Source organism: Dermochelys coriacea, chromosome 12 (assembly GCF_009764565.3).
Source record: "Dermochelys coriacea isolate rDerCor1 chromosome 12, rDerCor1.pri.v4, whole genome shotgun sequence".
Classification (NCBI taxonomy): Eukaryota; Metazoa; Chordata; order Testudines; family Dermochelyidae; genus Dermochelys; species Dermochelys coriacea.
In genome coordinates, this window is record NC_050079.1 from 38789028 (window position 1) to 38807528 (window position 18501).

Sequence of the window (18501 nt, forward strand, 5' to 3'; positions counted from 1 at the left end):
CTTCCTGTACTGAGCCAGGCCCAGAGACCCTCCAAGGTTCCCTGCAACATTGCTGGGAAAACTCAGACCTACCCTAGCTACACATTTGGAGCTTTGCGCTGTAGCTGGGGAATCCCTTGGCTGGTGAGATGTTGCTGGGGAAAGCCTTGACGTGCACTTAATGAAGCGTCTCTGCACCAGGCCCTGTTCAGGTGTCTTATAGCAGAATGGTCATCTCCTGGATGTTGTCCTGGTTCCAGGGAAGAGTTACCCCTCCAGGCAGCAGCCCTCCACCCCCAAGGATTCTCTGTAGGGTGAAAAGGCCAGCTGGCACCCACTGAAACTCTCAGGAGAATCAGGTTGGAATTGTGGCAGTGGAGGCTGGTGAGTTGGGGTTACAGGCTGGCACAGATGACAGCCCCAAGAAAACTTCCATGGAAAAGACCAAGGATCCCAGCCCAGGGTGATAAACACAACCATGTAATAAAGGAAACAAATCTGTCTTTCCGCCTTGCTCTGGAAGCGTGTGGTCTTCTGCTGAGCAGGCCAGACAGATCTTCAACTCAGATGACCTTATGCTGCAGCAGTGGGGTGATGGGTAGTCCTCAGTGCGCAGCACCCTCCTGTAGTATATGGCCAGTAAATCCAGTCCCATATAGAAATAGGCATTCTTGTCATTTGTACCCAGGTATGTTTTTTAGCCTCGTAGAATTTGCCACAGATGAGATTAGTTTGGGAAGAAAAAACCTCCCTGTTGTTTTGCACGGTTGGGTAGCATTGTGTCCCGAGCTAGTCTGAGCTCTGGTCTTCATGTTTTGGGAGCACTCAAGACTCCATTACCGCTAGGGTGACCACCTTTTCAAAAGGCAAAAGCGGGATATATGCAGGAGCTCCGCCCCCTTTGTGGCCCCTCTGCTCCTCCTCTTCTCCCGAGGCCCCATCCTCTGGCCAGGCTGGAAGCCAGAGCTGGCCCGCGGTAAGAGCTGCCCAGGGACCCCGGGCTGCTGTGGGAGTCCTGGACCCTCCACCTTACAGAGGCTCTTATGGAGTTCTCTACCATGGCCTGGCTTGGGTGGGGAGCCTCAAAGGAAAGAGGAGAAGCAGGGACAGGGCCTCATGGTGAGGGGGGTCTAAGGCCCATCTCAGTCCCCGCCCCCCGGAAAGAGGCGAGCGCCACCCCTGCACCTCAGGCAGGCACGGAGCAGCACCACAGGGAATCCGGGACAAATGCTGTCCCAGAGTCATTCAGCCTGGGACCGGGACTTGAACTCTGCATTTTGGGACGGTCACGGTGCGGGACTCACCCCTGTGGCGCCTCTTGATGGTCGTCAGGGGAATTAGCGTTCCAGCCTCTGGAGCGCCCTCTGCAGGCAAGTGTCCTGCTTGCCGCTCACCCCCATGTCCCTCCCAGACCCCGGTGCCCCTTTTATCCAGGGTGCTGCCCTCTGGCAGTACCCCCACAGTCTCTGGGTCTCCCCTCCCCAGGGAACTCCCACCCACTATCCCCACCTCGCCTCAGTCTTTGGCTACTGCCAGTCACCACTGAGCCCCCACACACTGGGGTGGACTGCAGTGTATAAGCCAATCATCACAGGCAAGGGGGGTTTGGACCTGCTGGCTCTGCCTACCTTTGGGCTGCCCTCTGCAACCTCAGTACCTATCTGGCCTTACCCTAGGCCTGCAGCCTGTGGGTTTCCAGGCTGGAGCTCCGCAGCTCCCTTGGCCTTCCCCCAGCCCTGCTCCACCGCAGGTACTCTGGTATGCTTCCCGGTAGCCAGGCCCTTCTTCCTCCATAGCTAGAGGAGACTGTCTGCACCTGGCCCACTGCCCTCTTAAAAGGGCCAGCTGGGCCCTGATTGGGGCATGGCCACAGCTGAACCTGCTTCCCCCAATCAGCCTGGGAACTGCTTGCTCCCAGCCACAGCCCTCTCCTGGGCTGATTTCATGCCCTTCAGGGCAGGAGCGGGTGACCACCCCGCTATAGGGACTGTCCCGCCCAGTTTGGGCTGGTGGTCACCTTAGTTCGAATTCTGCCCATACGCTGGAGTTTTGTTATAGACCAGCCTATTGAATAGTCTCTGTTCTGTTTACCATGTGTTTTCAGCCTGTGACTCCCCTCACCCCCACCCTATCCTTTGGTGTTTTAAATTCAGCTGTTTTTATTCTTGGGGGCGGGGAGGGGAGGTTGCACAAGACCTAGTACTGGGTGAGTTCTTCACAGTAGCAGTGCTTGAATCGAGGCCTGTGGTGACTAAAGCAGTGACTCACTGTTCTCCCTGAGGTTGTGCTTTCGCAGAGTCAGTGAGTCACAAGGGAGGATAAATTAGAGATGGGGAGGGGGGAAATAAACAAATGTTTCCTTGTATTTATTGCTTGTATAACAGTGCCCCCCAGAGACCCCAGCTGAGAGCTAGGGCCCATTGGGCTAGGTGCTGCACAGACGCAGGGAGAGAGAGTCCCTGCGTTGAATAATTTATAATCTAAATAGACAAGACAAAGGGAATATTACCCTCATTTTACAGATGGGGAGCTGAGGCACGGAGTGATTAAGTGATTTATGCTAGGGAGTCTGGTGGAGCCAAAATTTGAGGGCTCCTGAGACCCAGTCTGGTGCCTTAATCACAATCCCTTCCTTTCTCTCGTTTCAGCGTCAGAATTACAAATGGAGAAGCCCTGTTAGGGCTCATCTAGTCCATCCTCCTGTGAGTGCAGGATTGTTCCCCGCAGTACATGTTGATAGTGGTTTTGATTGGATTAGTTTTAAATGTTCCCAGGAATGAGTCTTCTATTACTGTTGGAGTCTAGTTGCACTCAGTTTCAGGAAATCTAGCCAGCTGAAATTCCCTTTCTCAGCTTCATCCCATGATCCTAGTTATAGCACCTGAAATCCATCATATTCATCATATCCGTCATGCTGGAGTTTACTGGTGCCATGATTTTTCATTTAAACGAATTGCTGAACGAACTTACTTAAATGGACAAGTGCAGTGGGCTGGGATTCAGGAGATGTGGCTTCTATTCTGGGATCTTCCACTGGCCTGCTGGGTGACTTTGAGCAAGTCACATCACCGCTCTGTGCCTCAGTTTCCCCCTTGTAAAATGAAGATAATGGTTCTTATTCTTTTTGTAAAGTTATTTGAGATCTACACTGGGAAAACATTCTAAGATCTAGGTATTATTATATACTTCTTGTTCCTGAGTGCCATTTTTTCCCTCCTTTAAATCTTCATACAGTGAATACTTCTAAACGTTCCTTCACTCACTAGTTTTGTTACTGAACTAAAATGTAGGAAAGGCCATTAACTGGGGACAAGATTTTGCACTTAGCCTGACTGTGTGTCTGTTTAGGAGCATGGTGGAAACAGACAATTCTCAGCCAAGAAGCTGTAGCTTCATTGGACAGACGTTAAATTTGATTGTTGCTCCTGGCTGCAAGGAATCCTTTGTAGAGAAATTCTCTAACAGTAGGTCAGGGATTCTGCAGTAAGTGGGATACATGGGTTGGTGTATGTGGGAAGCAGGGAGAAGGAACTAGCAACAAACAGAACAATTATTCATCCAAATTGGAACCACACTGAGTTATTTTGTATAAATCCTCTGTCCCCAGGCCCAGTTTCAGATGTAGGATGCCTTATAAAAGTTTAAATTTAAGGGCGCTGTGACGGATAGACCAAAGCTGGCTTCTCTTCACTGCCATCTTGGCAGAGACACTAGGGAGTGGCCAGAGCTAAAAGGATGAGCTTGTGTTAGAGAATCAGGCTCTGTAGCTGAGGGCTGTAACAGATTCACTTCCTCAAGGTTGGGCACGTGATATGTGTGTGTGTATGTGCAAGACACACTCACCAGTAGGTTACACTAGCACTCTTCAGAGCTGGGATCTTGGAACATGGCTGCTTCTAAGCTTTCCAGGGGGAGAGGAAACCTCTAGTTGTTAATGCAGTGTCTTCTCCAAGAGGCCGCTCCAGCTTGAGCCAGCCCAGACTCATTTTTTAAAATAACCCCGGGGATGCTCAGAACAGAACTCATCATTCTCCAGTACTTGGGCACTAGTGACTTGGCTGCCAGGTGGCAGCAGGACATTCAAGTGGATTTAGCCAGTTAACAAATGTCTCCAACCACTCCCCAGACTCCCTGTGTTCCCAGACTCATAGCTGAGGCTGACTGGAGACCTTGTGTTCAGCAGGCTGCAAATTCTGCTCGGTGAGCCAATCTCCAGCCAAGCCAAAAGAAAATGTGCCATGATAATCTCGCTTGCAGGGCCTCTTGTCTCAACAGGACCATCCAGCCCTGCCTTGTTCCAGCAGCAAGGGCTGCTGGGACTTGTGGTGTGTGGGCAGTGTTTGGGTGTTATGGAAGCCAACTGCAAGGCATGCTGGCTGGAGAACTCTCTCTCCACAGTTGTGAGGATTTGCAGTTTCCAATAACCACCCTTACATGGGCCAAGAAGCCAGAGATGGAGCCACAGGCAGGTTTTCAACCAAGGGGTCGGGAGAGTGGTGGAATTGGGGGATATGAACTGAATTCAGTCTCAACATCCTCTCACTGCACTGGCACCAGATGTGGAGAGAGCCTTGGCTGAGGAATCACTGATAGTGCTTTGATTGGTCAGATTTGTGTGCATGTGTGGCCCAGGGACCCCTTGATGCCAACTGGTAGAGGACACTGGGGGCAAATAGGATTTACAGGGATCCCCTGGGTCAGATATCTGCAGAGCAGTTCTCCAAAGGATGGCATGGGAGGTCTCTACCAAGAGCCAGTAGCCCACTGGTCACGGTCATCATCGCGAGATGTATGTACGGACGTTATTTAAGGAGTGATGTATCTGTATTAAAACTCAAGTTGTTACGGTGTTGGCATTAAGACAGGTCACCAGGAGGTGATGTGCCTTGGAAATGTTCCTTTCAGGGAGGAGATAAGACACTTGTCTTCCTGTCTGGCCTATTGTGTATTGGATGCCTATTTGCATACTGAGCCAGCTGTCTCTTAGGGTATGTCTACACTGCAAGAAAAAGCACCCACGCAGCGAGTCTCCGAGCCTGGGTCTGCGGTCTCAAGCTGTGCTACAGTGCTAAAAATAGCAGGGTAGACGTTTCCACTTGGGCTCTGAGAGCCACACCGCTTGCTGGGTCTCCAAGCCCAAGCGGGAACATCTACCCTGCTGTTTTTTGTGCCATAGCATCAACCTTTCCAATGTTAACATACCTTGAGGGCCCATGGAAGCACAGAGCTGTCAAAGGGTCGTGCAGGTCCCGTTTGGTGAATGCTGCCACTAGCAAAGTGCACTGGGTAAAGTAAGAATGGACCTGAATTCTTCCTCAAATCCTTGAATGGAGCTGTTTTGGTTCAGTTAAATATATATCCACACATCTGTGCACCAGCCCTGAGTGGGAATATCTGAGTATCGTGCAGGAGACTATTCTGGCAGCATTTCTGACCTGGCCAGAACAGGAGCTATTGGGAATCTTGGTATGGGGTGATGGATGGACAGGTCCTAGTTGGAAGCTTGGCATATTTTAGCTGAAAGCTGGCATTGGTAATGGATCTAATCCAGGGCTGTGCATCATGTCTAATTTTCACAAGCCATGATTGGCAAGGGTTCTACCCTAGCTTCCCTGGCATGCCTGCGACACCCATTAAAGCCCAGTGAGTATTTGAGTGTATTTGTGCCCTCAAGTTCTATCACTGTCAGGTTCAGGGCAGACAACCTCAGCGCACCATGTTCTGCACCACCCTGGACCCCCCATTAGGAGACCCTCCCCTGTAGTTGGTCAGTCAATAATGGTAAACAACGAAGAGGAGAGGTCACAGATTCACAGCGATCTGGATCACTTGGTACACTGGGGGCAGGCAAACAATATGCGTTTTAATATGGCTAAAGGGATACATCAAGGAACTAAGAATGCCATACTTAAAGGATGGGGGACTCTATCCTGGGAACAGTGACTCTGAAAATGATTGGAGGGTCGTGATGGATTATCAGCTCCCAATATGATGCTGTGGCATAGGTGCTGGAAGTAGGGGTGCTGCTGCACCACCTGGCTTGAAGTAGTAATAACAACCCAAATACATGGTTTCCGCCTTCAGCACACCAACTATAAAAATTGTTCTAGAACTAACTACACTGTGGCCAAAAGAGCTAATGTGATCCTGGAATTCACAAATGGGAATTTCAAGGAGTAGAGAGGCTATTTTACCTCTGTATTTGGCTCTAGTACGACAGCAGCTGGAATCCGGTGTCCAGTTCTGGTGTCCACAACTCAAGAAGGATGATGATAAGCTGGAGAGGGGTCAGAGATGAGTCATGAAAATGATTAGAGGGTTAGAAAACCAACCTTAGAGTGGTAGACTCAGAGCTCCATCTATGTAGCTTAACAAAGAGAAGGTTAAGGGGCGACTTGATTGCAGTCTATACATATTTACATGGGATACAAATATTTAATAATGGGCTCTTCAATCTGGCAGAGAAAGGTCTAACGTGATCCAATGGCTGGAAGTTGAAGCTAGACAAATTCAGACTGGAAATAAGACGTACATTTTTAACGGGGTTGTGGCAGGGCAGGAGTCAAGCCCCTCGAATGGCCTGCCAAAATGCAGGCTAAGCCCTGCTTTCTGGTAGAGAAGCCAGGTGCAGGGGCCCAGGCAGCCAGCAGAGAGCACAGCTGCAGGCCTGAACGAGGGCCGGCTCACAGCGATGACTTGAGCTAAGTAGCAGCAGCTGGGCTGAGGAAGGGAAGGGCTATAAAAGCCCTGGAGAAAGCTCAGCCAGGAGGCTAGCCTGGGAGGGGATAGGAGACTTACAGCTCTGTCTCCTCACCAAAGGCAAGGAGCCTCGTGGGCCAGGAGACCCTGGGAAGGGTCTGAAGGGGGATAGCTGTTGTGGGAATTAAAGGGACTACACGGTTGCACTGTAAATAAAGACACAAGGGTGAAGCACCAAAGAAGGTGTTGGGACTCTTTATTTGGCCGGCCAACACAGGGCACAGGCACCGTGGAGGTGGTAGCCTCTGTGGAACCTGTGACAGGTGTAAGTAACTAACCACTGGAACAACTTACCAAGGGTCGTGGTGGAGTCTCCATTGCTGACAATTTTCAAAGCAAGATGGGGTGTTTTTCTAAAAGCTCGGCTCTAGGAATTATTTGGGGCCTGTGTTATGCAGGAGGTCAGACTAGATGATCATAATGGTTCCTTCTGGCCTTGGAATCTATGAATATGGTGATACTCTGTACATTGAAAACTGCATGACACTGAGCAGTAAATAGTAGCTCCTTTATGCTCTATTGCTGGTACTGAAATGTTAAAGTTGCCCATTAGTTTAGGGTTCTTGCACGACAAGCAAGTCATTCAAAGAAACTGGCATGTGCAAAAGTAGCCAAATCTTGTCTTCCCTTTTTTGTTGGCTTCATTCACTGGCTCAGCTGGAGGCCTCTCTAGAGGGTTTGCACAAACAGAGCTGATGCCTGGTGCAATAAGTGGGATTGTTAGGATATTTACCTCCAGGATCTCTTTACAATATGAAATGTTTGATGGGTTTGGGAACCAAAGCCACAGCAATTGAGTTAAATTTTTTTGTCAGCCGTCCACTTGGTTCAACACCTTTTCCCAGTGGCCTGTTTCTCTCCTGTGACTGGTTTTAATTAACGTCCTCTTCCCCATGATGTGAATGGTCTTGGTCAAATTGCTGACTTCAGATTGCTTTCATTGCCCCTCTCTGGCTAAATGCTCCCCCAAGATTTGCATGGAGTAATAGGGAGAATTTGTTCCAGTGTGGGTGGCTGGGTCATGCCTGCCTGAGTTTTCGTTTGCTTGTCATGATTTCTTGCAGTTGATTCTCTAGTCCTAAATTCTCCTACCAATGTATGTGATAGAGCAGAATGCTGTAGGATTTGAGTGTTTCAATAGCACCTTAAAGATGTGAAATGCTACAGAAGAGCTATGGACTACGCTAGCATTTATCACCTGATTCTATACGGGTCAGAACCCTGTAATCTTATTCAGGTCCGATGACTGACATAAAAATGATGGGGAAAACCCTACAAATATTAGTTTTGCTTTTAAAATGAATTTATTTCTGTTGCACTAATGCCCCTCTTTTGCTGACAGATTGTGATTCAGTGTGACCCGAAAGTAAGAACAGATCCGCCTCCAGTGTTTTGAATTTCAAAGTCCCTGCATCTTGGGCCATTGAATATTTAAAGACAATTCAGGAACTAACTAAAGCTGCTGCACCTTTCTGCTTTTCGTAGAGGTTTCCCCACAGGAATTTAATCCAGATATCATGCACAGAAATATCCAAAGGCTACTTATACCTATATACAGGAGAGTAAAATTTGCACTTTCCCTTCAAAGATCCAATACCATGTTCAAGCCAAACACACCCACTGTCTGTAGATAGTATAGAATATGTGTTACATTACGTGCACGAAAAACTCTTACAATCTGCTTTCCTCACCACTCTATGTGCCTGAGCAGTGTTTGACCTCGAAGCTCTTCACCCTGAGAACAGCCATTTGGGAAATATGCTACCGAATTTTATAGAAATCTATCCACTTCCTCTGGTTTTTTAACCCTCATAGAATTGAATTGAGAATCGTTGCTGTCCAGTTCTATAGGATGGTCCCTATACAGAGGATCTCATCTTCTATTAATTTCTATAGAACCCTACTAAGTTTCTATAAATCCCTGTTAAATTCTGTTGGTCTCATTCATAATTGTGTGCTGTCTTAGTGTTGGTGGGGCATTAACGAATGAAATAGGGTAGCAGAGTAGGCTGACTAGAAACATTTCTGTTGTAGGTTTCAGAGTAGCAGCCGTGTTAGTCTGTATTCGCAAAAAGAAAAGGAGTACTTGTGGCACCTTAGAGACTAACAAATTTATTAGAGCATAAGCGATGAAGTGAGCTGTAGCTCACGAAAGCTTATGCTCTAATAAATTTGTTAGTCTCTAAGGTGCCACAAGTACTCCTTTTCTTATTTCTGTTGTAGAAAGCTTCTGTGCACAATCACTGGTTGTGGTGATAAAGGAAGTGATGGCTTCTCAACAGGTGTGGCATTAAGGATAAAAGTCCAGGGAGTAAAGGCTGGGGGAGGGGGAATTGAAGGGGGCTCAAATGCAGAGACACTGATTAAGAGTCCCTGAAGTCTCTTCACTAAGGGCTTAATCTTGCAAGGCACAGATCACCTCTAGGGAGGGGTTGCTTTACTCTCACATCTCGTTGATCTCAAATGAATTTATGGGTGCTCAGCAGCTCCCAGGAGAAACTCCCCATCTTGCAGGATTGGAGCCAAGGAAGGCCCAGTAGTCATTTGTCAACTTTGCCCACCCATAAATACCCCTCTGGTTCATGATGAATTAGAGAGGAAAAATTCATTCTATAACCATTGCCTCACCAGCGTATGTTACCTTATCTTATCCAGGGTATTCCACTTCTAAGCAGAGCAGGTTGAAATATGTGAATACATTTTTTAGCAGATTTGGGTATAACTTTCACTCTGCAGTTTTCAAAACAGAATGCATTTTTGTTTTTTTTAAAATGCTGAGTTTTGCAAACAAATTTTCTCCCAGTGTTTTGGGGTTTGTTTCTTTTTTGTGTTTTGGTAGTTTTCCCTTTCACCCCATTTTGCCACTGAAAAAGGGGGAAAGTAAAATAGGGGGAAAATCAAAAATCACTCATAGTCCACAATATTTTAAGATTTTTTTTGTATTTGTCGTTTTTTAAAGACTTTGGGATTGCAATGTCATGTGAAATCACTTTTTTGAAAATAAGTATAATCTGGAACCTAACTTTCACACCAGTAGCCCAATGTATTTAATGAACTTGGTTGTCAGATGAATCTCTCAATCTTTCTTTTTTTCTCTTTCTTTCTCTTTCGCTATCAGAAAAATTTCCAATGCCAGATGAAAGAGAAGCAAGTTTTTTCATTTCTTGCTAGATACATAATTAATGACATACTCTCGAAGTGGGAACATTTAGATCAGTTGGCTTTACCTTAAGTAAACTCTGACTGGAGTAAAAACACCCTTATAGTTGGGAAGAGTATAGTTGTGATTCCTTCTCCTAATGAAGCTACTGTGGGTCCTGCTACTGGGAGCTTGGTAATTAATTACAGTTTCTGACTTTTCTGTTTGAATGGGTTGGGATTTATTTGTAGAGTTTTTTCACAGCACTCGACTTTTCTTTCAGAGGAAACTGGCAAATAATTTTAGGCCCCAGTAATTAAAACACTTTCTAAAAAGGGATGCAAATAGAAAGTGGTGATTAATCTTAACTAATATAAATGAAGGGTTGCGGAATATAATCTGCTGCACCGCTGGAAGACCCAATGCCTTCTGCATCGTCCTACTCAGGCCAGGTCTACACCACAAACTTACATCAGTATAACTACATCGCTTAGGGGTGTGAAGACTCTACACCCCTGAGTGACAGTTATACTGACCTAACCCCCGGTGTCGATAGTGCTATGTTGATAGGAGGATTTCTCCTGTCAACACAGCACCTGCCTCTCGGGGAAGTGTATTAACTACGCTGATGTAGCATCTTCACTAAAGTTCTGCAGTGGTCTAACTTTTTAAGTATACACCTGCCCTTAGTGTGTGAGGACAAGAAAGTGAAACAGAAATGAAAAGTGCAAATGACTTGCTTATATGCAGTAGGCAGGAGGGCAGTGCCAAAGTAAAACATGAAGCAGAGGGCATGAAAACTAAATTAGACTTTCAAATGCTTTGCATGGTTTTAATATTAAATCTGTGCTATGTGGAAGAATAAAACTAGTAAACATTCACTTTTAAAATTAATAATGCTTGTTGGGGGGACATTTTGGTACCCTTCTGAAAAACAGCAGTGATTTAAAATCAGGACAGCTATGTCCTGCAGGGAAAAAAGAGCTTTATGAAGTTTAGTCAGTGTGAATGCATTCAGTGTTTTTCAAAAGACCTGTGTATATCTCTATCTATGTCTGTGTATACAAAAAAGTTCAAAATAATGCTTTATCACTTCTTTAAACACTTTGGGCTAGATTCACAAAGTACTTAAGCATTGCAGTGCTTAACTTTAAGGTGCCATACTGCCTAATGGAATTCACAACCCGGAGTTAGGTGCCCAGGCTCCCTGTATAATGCACAGGGAGTGTTAGGCATCTAAAATGGGATTAACAGAAGCCATCATATTGAGCAGGGAGCTAGCCAGTTGGAAATGTACAGGAAGGGGTGGAGTCTAAGCCCTACCCATCAAAGGGGAAGTTGATAATAATGAATATAAATCAGCTGTTAGAAACTGTAGAAAATTGATAAGAGAAGTGAACGCACACAAGAAGAAATCTATGGCCTGTGGAGATAAACTCCTTATTTTCCTTAAGTTATATTTGGAACAAATAGAATTTTGACAATTGTATTGATCCATTACTAGATAGAAATGGTTGAATTATCAATAATGGTGCAGAGAAGAGAGAAGTGTTCAATAAATATTTCTGTTGTGTATTGGGGAAAAACAGATCATCTTGTCCCAGCATATGGTGATGGTTACACTCTTTTCATTCCTCTAGTATCTCAGGAGGATGTTAAACAGAAGCTACTCAAGTTAGACATTTTTAAATCAGCAGGTCCAGATAACTTGCCTCCAAGAGTTTTCAAAGAGCTGTCCACGGAGCTTGCTGGACCATTAATGTTGCTTTTCAATAAGTCTTGGAGCACTGGGGAAGTTTCAGAAAACTGGATGAAAGCTAATGTTGTGCTAATTTAGAAAAGGGTAAATGGGATGGCCCAGGCGATCATAGGCCAGTCAGTCTGACATTAGTGCCGGGCAAGAAAATGCAACAGATGATATGGGTCTCAATTAGTAAAGAATTAAAGGAGGGTAATGTAATTAATGCAAATCAATATGGGTTTATGGAAAATGGATCCTGTCAAACTAACTTGATTTTTTTAAAAGATTACAAATTTGCTCAATAAAGGTAATAGTATTGACATAATATTCTTAAATTTCTGCAAGGCATTTGACTTCGTACCACATGATATTTTGATTAAAAAACTAAAATGATATAAAATTCATGTGGCACACATTAAATGGATTAAACACTGGCTAGCTGGGCTCAAAATGTAACTGTAAATGAGGATTCATAGTTGAAGGGAGTGTTTCTAGTGGGGTCCTGCAAGAATTGGTTCTAAGCCCTATGCTCATAAATGTTTTATCAATGACCTGGAAGAAAACATAAAATCATCATGGAAGAAGTTTGCAGATGACATAAAAGTTGAGGGAGCGGTAAATAATGAAGAGGGCAGGTCACTGATTCAGTGTGATCTAGATCCCTTTGTAAACTGGGCACAAACAAAAGATATGCATTTTAATATGACTAAATGTAAATATGTACATGAAGGAACAAAGAATGTTGGTCATGCTTAGAGGATGGGGGCTTCTATCCTAGGAAGCAGGGACTCTGAAAATGATTTGAGTGTTGTGGTGGAAAATCAGCTGAACAAGTGCTCCCAGTACGATGGGATGGCCAAAAAAGCTAATGAGATCCTGGGATTCATAACTCGGAATTTCGAGGAGGAGGAGTAGAGAGGCTGTTTTACCTCTGGATTTGGGACTGGGGCATTGGTGCAAAACCCCTGATGTGGACTTGGAAGGTGCATGTAGAGAGCTCTGTGTTACCTTGTGCCTGCCTGCCCTGAGGCTAGGTGGGGACAGCATTGTCAGTTCCTTATTTACAGATTACCCAGGGCTAACCACATTCACCCATATCCTTAAAAAAGAGCAGAGGGCTAGATTGGGAGTTGCCCTGGATTCACATAAGTTTGATGATGTTAGAATCTGGTCCCGGAGTCTCTTAATTGGGCAGCCATTTGTTCTGCTCCAAGCTGCCTCCCCCATTACTGGTATTTCCAAAGGCTGGCCTGCTCTCTCCCTTGTGGCAGAGGTTTTCTTGCGGACACGCATTCGCACTAAGAGGATGATGATGAATTTGTTTCTACTTAAGAATTTTTTGTTTCAGTTGACACAACGGCGTCCACGCCTTCCAAAGGGAGTTATTAGCTGGCTATGGGATTTAAATGAAAATGACTTCTAAATGCATGGTTAATCAGAGACAGCTGTTACCAACAGCACCAATGGCCTCACCTCTTTAGCATCAGATTAAAAATCATTAATAATAATCAGGGGAAAGCCATGGAGGAAGCCGGCAAAATTCCGCCTTGCCAAACGCTTGCCCCAGCTGATCTTGATGGCTTGGGGGGACGGTGGACACCAGTGAGCTATCCCCAGTGACCAGGACTTGTGAGTTGCAGCCAGGAGCGGGTTTGACCGAGCATACATGGATCTCGCATTCTTCGGGCACTATAAAAAGGAGCGTGAAATGAACAATCTTTGGAAAATGCAAACAGGGATGGAAGTGCAGAGCTAAGCGCTTGGCTTTGGGTTCTTTTCTCCTCTTTACAGAGTGATCTGGATTTAAAACAACACAACTGGCAAGTGAGCAAATGCTCTCCCTCTTTCAATTCCCTCTGCTTTTTATATTAACGTCCGTCAACTTGTCCAAGTTTGTGAGTAGAACAAAAGCTTTTTTCGTGTAAAGTTATGTGCTCGTTTCCAAATACTCTCTGGGGTCCCTCTACAAATGTCTTTGCTCCACACACAACACCTCTCACCCGCAGGCTTAAATGGGAACTCCATTCACCAATCGAGGGAAGCACATGGCGCAGTTATTGCATCCATCCAATGTTCCCCTCGATCTGATGTTCCCCAAGGAGGCATCTGCTCAGAGCTTGTCCTCACATTGAGTTGTTCCTGAATAACTCTATAGGTGGCAATCTTATTCCAGAACAAGAGTGCCTTTGAAAATGGATTAAACTAAACAGGCTCAAGGCTCTCTTGTTCTGGAATAAGGGTGTCCAAACATGGAGTTATTCAGGAACAGCTATTGCATTTGAAAGTCACAGCTGACCTTAATCCTTGTTAGATTTCAAGAGTAAACAGAGTGAATGGAGATGTTTGTAAGGTTTTCTTGGGAAGAGGGGATGCTGCAGAGAACCTGACTGTTGGATTCAGTTGGCAAAACAAACTCATTTCATACAGGTGGCAGTAGTGTATATTGACGAGGAAAGACAGTTTCGTGGTCTCTGTCACAAATTCCCTGGGTGATCTTGGGCAAGTGGCTGAGGGCCAGAGGTTTCAAGGTGGTGAAGCGCCTGACTCCCATAGAAATCAATTGGAGCACCATGCCTTCATACCTTTTAAACATCTGGCTGTGAGGGCCTGATCCAAAGCCTATTCAAGTCAAAGTGAGCCTCTCCACTGACTACAATTGGCTTTAGACCAGGCCCTCAGTATTTCTGTGACATCCATAAAATGGGAAGAACAGTACTTTTCTGCACTCCTTCTGTTGTATCAGTTTTAACTAAAGCTCTTTGGGCAGAGTACTGCCTCTCGGTACATGTCTGTAAATCTCATGGCCCAGATCTTGGTCTGGGCCTCTAGGCCCCACATAAATAATGATTGTGTGTGTCCCAGCCTGGGGAGATTGCCTTTAGATTCCTGACCCAGACTTTGGAGATTACCAAAGAGACTGAGCCTCAGAGTTCTGATATGGAGCTAGTGCAGGCTCTGTTGATGCCCATGCAGTGCAGATGTGATTAGTGAAGCTCAGAGGTATGGCTCGTATGGGTGAGCCTCCATGCATTGATTTAAGGTCCTCCCTGTAACCAGAGACTCAACAGCACCCTCTTGTCCTTCCTGAGTTCCCAGAAGCACTGAGAACCTACAGCTTCTACTCTGTGTTCCAGGAAATCAGGCCATAACTTTGACTATTGCAAGGATCTAAGACCAGATCCTAAAAGGTCCCCTAACTGCGGTTGAAATTGAAGGGAATTAAGTGCCTACATGCCTGTGAGGATCTGAGCCCTAGAGACCAAACAAGTCATTCTCTATCATGTGGAACTAGCTAACACCACATTCCTTCCTCATTCCGCAGATACCCCCAGCTTCATTCACTTACCTTGAGCTGAACACATACTGCAGATGCAGGCTACCTGTTGTGACTCTTCCACATTGTCTGTTTCCCAGACTCCTCTAGCCGGGAGGAATGCAGCTTTGCGCCTAGTTAGCCCAGGGTAAAGAGATGTCGATAATTAGTCCTTCAGCTGCCAAATAATGCTATTATGCAAAACACAGACCTCGTACCATGAACTTCTGCTTAGGAATGTCCCTCCCCACAGCTTTAATACGTAATGAATAATACAAAGGAACAGAGCTATTAAACAGCCTCTAGGTGAACTAACAATTCCCATCTCTCTCAATGACATTCCTCCAGGGAGCGAAGTTGCACTTTGTAAATGGCAGTTGCACGGTAGGATTCCATCAAAGAAGCTTGCAAACATTCAGTCCAGAAAAGATAGTCCTTTTTTGGTGACAAAGACTTCACATGAAGCATGTCACCCTTGAGTGCCTAGATGCTGTCTCTCTCCAGCAGACGTTTGACAATAAAGTTGTTACTGCTCCAATCCCATTTCTAATTTTTCCCAGCAGGCAAATGGGAAAAGGCAGGAGGCCATCTGGATCAGCTGCTTTGCAGGCAGCACAATCTGCAGAGCAGAGCGTCCCGAGCAGATGTCTGAACCTGGAAGCAGCATCTGCAGGGATCCTGCTCCCACCGAAGCCAGGGTCGGGCTGCAGAGAACAGACTATTCCTGCGATAGACATGCCCCATGTGTTGTATGTATTTGCACAGATGCTCAACAGAGGGAGCAGGAAGCCAGTTTTCCCACCAGCCCCAGGGGAAATGACACCCCACCAGTTATGCTCTGGTAGGGCCAAGTATAGGAGAAGTGATAATGCCACCTGTTATTACACATCTCAGAGTGGGTTTGGCGGGTCAGGGGCATGTCCATAGCCTCACCCTCATTCTGCACAAGCTGATGTTGCAGGTCTGGCCCTAGGAGCGCAGTCCACGCTGCTCTTGCATGCACTGCCCAAGCTGCGTACAGGCAGATAAAACACCAAGCAAAACTCGGTCCAACCCAGCTAGAGCTCTGTCCAGTTTCAACCCACGTTCACTAAGATTTGGAACCGCAGCTGGTGAGAGTTGGTCAGGATTCTGCCAGGAACCTCTTGGGGAAAACTTCGCTGGAGCTGCTGAGCAGAACTTGCCTGAATCTGGGATGGATGAAGCGCCCTTTGGGCTGCATATCCGGAGGCAGCCTGTCCGAGTCTAGAGGTAACAGTCACCCTGTCTGTAGCTTTGGTGTGACTGTACCTGATATGAACAGAGATGAAGTGACTGGCCTGAAGTCACACAGGGCGTCTGTGGCAGCACCAGGAATTGAACTCAAATCTCTGCCCGAGGCATTAACCCAAAGCCCCTCCTTCAAATGCTTGGAGATTTTTCTCCTCCTTGAGGAGGCAAGGGGAATCGCGTTTCATTTTCTCCTTCACCTCTCCCATGCAATCTCTTCCTTGAAAGCCTCCCCCATGTCTTTAAACAGCCTGAAGATCGTGCCCAAATAAACATTTCTTTAAATGCATGGGTGCCTACTCTGTGGGTGCTCCGGGGCTCAAGCACCCACCCCCAAAAATAGGAGGTGCTCAGCACCCGCAGGGCTGGATGAATCTTTTGTGGGGCCTGGTGGCTGGACTGTGGCCCTGCTCTGCCCGCGCTCTGCCTCTTCCCCCCGTGGCTGCACCAGCGCTCCATCCCGAGACCCTGCCCAGCCTCTTCTTCTGAGGACCCCCGCTTCATCCTGAGGCCCTGCCCCCACTCAGCCTCAAGGCCTCACCAACCGCTTGCATGGGGGGGGGGGGAAATCAGGGTCAGAAAGGAGCACCCACCGGCAAAAAGAAAGTCAGTGCCTGTGTTTAAATGTTTCCAGCATTCCAGGGCCCAATCCTATGGGGGCTTCTTCCCTTCCTTCTCAGGTTGCAAGTGAAAGAGGAAGCCTGGCCTTGTCTCTCTGCAACCTTGCAAATAAAAAAAAATACCCCCCTTCCAAACCATGTGCCTGGAGCATTGAGTGATTCTTGAAGCCAATGGTCAAGACAGTAACTGCCTTGTGAGCTGCTTCGAAGCCAAGTCCTCTGAATAGCTGTATAGACTGGAGCTCTATCATTGCTCTAACAGGTTACTGGTGAAAATCCTACCTTTGGCTGCAAATGCACTTAGCTGATTGCCAAGGTCAATGCAATCATTTAAAGATTAAAATCTTCAACAAGCCGCTCACTGTCCCTGCCAGCATCAATGCACTTTGCTGAGTGTCACCCCTGGAAGGTTTTCACTGCCAGTAGGGTAATGGGGAAATGCTCCCCCCTGTAGCCCTGGGGGAAGTTGCACACTGAACAGTCCGCGACAGTTTGCTGCCTGAGTGCTGCTCGGAGCTCTGCGCAGAGGAAAGAACTGAGTGCAGCCATCTCTCCATTTATGTTGACCATATGATGTCTTTAGCAATTCATCAGTCTGCACAGTATGAATGGAAACCTATTTACTAGCCTTGCAATCAGCTTTGGCCCAGATCTCTCAAGATCTAGGCCTTTGTGGGAATCACAGATGGTAAAGCTAAGAAAGATGCTAAAGGGATCATGTGGTCCCTCTTCCCAGGGATTAGTATGGGATTGTTCCCTATGGGATGCTTTCTAGTGCTTAGTCCAGTCTACTTTTTGAAATCTCAAGTGATGGGGCTTCAACAAAACCTCTTGGGAGATCATTTCATCGTCAGGGCACTGGCAACGGAAAGATGCATGTATACAATTAGTCCTTGTGCTTTTGTCTCCATGAGTTTGAGCTGAGCCTGAAATAAAATGGAGATAACTTCCTGTAGAACTGCCATTGGTCTAGGCTGGGATTTTGATGGTCTCAGTGCTGGGTGCAGCTTGAAAGGTATGGAGGCTGTGATTACACTTGGCTGCTTATCTTGGCTATCAGAACTGCCTGAGCATGGAAGTCTCCAGAGGGATGACTCTTTCATGTCACTTCAGCATTTCTGCTTCTAGCTTGAACTGAGATGTGCAAAATAATGAGGTGGGGGAGGAAGCAAACTCTGTGTGATCTCTCATTCTGGGAGAGCGGCAGAACTTTGCCTTTGCCGCTTGTGAGTTCGCAGATGACACTACGCTGGGGGGAGAGGTAGATACGCTGGAGGGTTGGGACAGGGTCCAGAGTGACCTAGACAAATTGGAGGATTGGGCCAAACGAAATCTGATGAGGATCAACAAAGACAAGTACAGAGTCCTGCACTTAGGAAGGAAGAATCCCATGCACCGCTACAGGCTGGGGACCGACTGGCTAAGCGATAGTTCTGCAGAAAAGGACCTGGGAATCACAGTGGATGAGAAGCTGGAGATGAGTCCGCATTGTGCCCTCCTTGCCAAGAAGGCCAATGGCATATTGGGCTGCATTAGTAGGAGCATTGCCAGCAGATCGAGGGCAGTGATTGTTCCCCTCTATTTGGCACTGGTGAAGCCACGCCTGGAGTATTGCATCCAGTTTTGGTCCCCGCACTACAGAAGGGATGTGGACAAATTGGAGAGAGTCCAGCAGAGGGCA

The 18501-nt window shown here is 46.6% G+C and overlaps 1 protein-coding gene and 1 long non-coding RNA gene across 10 annotated transcripts in view; one reads left to right on the forward strand and one right to left on the reverse strand.

Moving 5' to 3' along the window:
- LOC119841029 (BTG3 associated nuclear protein) overlaps nucleotides 1–18501 on the forward strand; it is a 414495-nt gene that overhangs the window by 309492 nt on the left and 86502 nt on the right. The gene's annotated exons all lie outside the window — the stretch shown is intronic.
- Nucleotides 9695–16218, reverse strand: LOC122456292. The gene is made up of 3 exons (XR_006275125.1): nucleotides 15391–16218; nucleotides 14965–15065; nucleotides 9695–13307 (listed from the first exon to the last, which is right to left on the reverse strand). It is a non-coding gene; the product is annotated as an uncharacterized LOC122456292 (long non-coding RNA).